Raw genomic sequence first — 2980 nt, forward strand, 5'->3', positions numbered from 1 at the left:
TATATATGCCTATTTATGCCTATTACAATTTTTTAAGCTGGTGCATTAGTCTCATCATAATATAGAATTTTTCATATTGTAGGGCCCTAATAAATCTTTTTTTCTCTTGTAGGTGGAAGCAAACCGATCAGGGAGGAAGCTGTCCAAGTGCTACCTGCTAGCACACAGGCCTCTTTGTTCGACAGATCCTTCAAAAATACGAAGAAATAATTTTTAAAATGACTTACAAGAGTCATTATCAATTTTCAACTTGAACACAGAAATTAGTGCAGTTTAAAAATGCACAGTGTTTATCATAATCATAGAAACACTGCTAGTCACTGGAAGTGTTTTTACTATTTTCATCATTAGGCTTATCCATCTTTATCCAGTACCCAGTAATAATTTCTGTGCTCAAATTGCGAAATGAGCAAGTTATTTTATTTATTTATTTTTTTTGTGTGATTTTGTTGTCATATTCAGGGAACATATTCAGGGAACAATGCACCTTTAATGCTTAATATTCCTCTTGTGGATGGTGATAACATTGGTTTCTTCATTCAAGAGAGGCTAAGCGCGCATCATTAAAAATATAACGCAAAACATACCGGTATTTCGCATAGTTAGCCAGTGGCGTATCTAGTCTTGAAATGGTGGGCTGAAGGGGGAGGCGCAAAGGTCAAGTAGGCGGTTGGGCTCTATGATTAGTTGAGGCGCGCTAATTCGCAAAATATGGTGATTTTAGGTGATTTTTACTACTTGACCCAGATTTTTTGGGGGCGACTGGGGGAGGGGGTGGTGGCGCGATTATGTTTAGGGGGAGTCTCCTCCCCGCGTCCTCCCTAGGTACGCCACTGCGCATAGCATCATCTAGAATTTGGTTTGGATTAAAAACAAGACTATGTTATACGAGATGGTTCACGAAACATAGAATTCTGACACTTCTTAGTTACGTACCAGGGGGTACCCGGAGGGGAACCTGCTGTCTCCCCGCTCCCCTTCCAATCGATCCCCACCTACCTCACATCCCTTCCAATCGATCCCCCCCTACCTCCCATTCGCCCCCCCCCCCAATACTTTCCGAGCCATCCCCATTTCAAAAGTCCTAGATACGCCACTGATAGGCCTAGTCTGATTGACGATAAACAAAATTCAAATACATTTGTTTGTTATTCTATTTTTATTACGTTTACTTGATTTATAGCTTCTATTACCTGAATAATTTTCTAAAATTATTCTTCAGTATTGATGATGTTAATGATGATGTTGACTCTTTGATGCTAACAATCCCATTGTGAAACATAACTTACTACTGATAACGATGATAAAACTAAAATTTTCTGCTATTAAAAATAGTGGAATTATTCAAAACAAGCCATTCAAAGTAGTACGAGACGGCGATTGCATTAAAAATAAAAATAATTATTGGAATTTCATTCCCACTTGATTGAGTAATCCTGAGTATGACCATTCAAAAGCGGGTGGTAATTTAAAAGATTTCCTTCGTGTTGCGGTAATTTAATGGGTGATGTATTATACAACGAGAACAACAATAATAAAATAACTGAATACAATAAAAGTTCAGCTGTATTTTTTTTTTGTATAAAGTATAATTAGGCCTATGGCTTTCCTTTCCTTTACCACAGAGGCGCAGCCATGGGTAAAAGTTGAGGGGTGAGGGCTTCAAGCCATGCGGATGCGAGCGCAGCGAGCAATAAAAAAAGGGGGGGGGAGGGATTGGGCCGGCAAGGGCCTCCGGGAGAGGAGGCTGAAAGAAAATTTTACAGATACGGGGGGCTGGACACTACAACAGCTCCACCATGGTTGGGGGCTGAGGTATGAAATGTTTTGGCACTTTTGATGGTCGGAAATGGCACTTTTAGACTCATTTGAATGTGATTCTGTTATCCGCTATTTAATGTAGGGCCCCCACCCCTTGATTAAGCAACAATACAAGAGAAAAATAAAAAAGAAGATGTAAACTACAGGAGGATTGCCACTACCATGTGGCTCTCCTATTTTTAACATCTCTACATAGTCCTAAAGTATGCAACAACAAAAAAAATAAAAGATTTGTCAGATCACCAATAACATATTGGAATTAAGATTTTGTGCCAGTTAAAACAATTTACAGTGAACCAAGTCATGCTTATGTCAAAAAATCTCACGAACCCCTAATTGTTTTCGTAGACCCCCTGCGGACCCTTTTGTCTTGGCGGACCCCCATTTTTCGCGGAACCCCGAGGGTTGTAGCTAGTTGAAGCTAGGGGGCTACGGCTCCCGTCGTGAGTACTAAGATTTTTCTTAGTTTAGAGTAGAATAACGGTAGCAGAAAACATATAAAAAGAATTTAAAAACAAAGCAAACGGGGTAGTGTTAATAAAACCATAGGTAATTATCTGTGAGGAAGTAATTTTGGTCAAAACAATTATATGAAAGTAAGGGTATTTTCTCAGCTGATATAAACACTTATCTAAATAATTCCAATGTTCTAAAGGTATTTTTATGCATAAATTAAAAAATAATTTATTACCAGTTAATTTTTAAAATTATTTTGTTAGAGTAAATTCATGCAGTTCATGATTATGGTACCAGGTCCTCTGATATGTACCGTCTATATACTTTTGTTACCGATATGGCCAGAAATACTACCGGTATCCAAAGGCATGGTCCGATTTTATGGAATAATACTGATGCTTCTATTCATAATTCAGTATCTTTCAAAATGATATATAAAAATTATTTGTTGTTAACATATCAATAAGGATCCTTTATATATTTACATTCATGCATACTTTTATTTAGTTCAATCCTGCTAAAATGTTTTTGTCACTGTTGTCATGTATCACGTCATGTTCGTCCATGTAATTGTTAATCATTTTGTTTAGGTTGCCAATGGTATACGAGCTCTGCTCTTTTGTTGGTCATCATTCCTTTGATCAATATATGAAAATATATGGAAGTTTTTGGAAAATAAACTAAAACTGAACCCAATGTATAC

Source organism: Anneissia japonica, unplaced genomic scaffold (assembly GCF_011630105.1).
Source record: "Anneissia japonica isolate Jap-2015-1 unplaced genomic scaffold, ASM1163010v1 scaffold287981_len1045443_cov154, whole genome shotgun sequence".
Lineage (NCBI taxonomy): Eukaryota > Metazoa > Echinodermata > Crinoidea > Comatulida > Comatulidae > Anneissia > Anneissia japonica.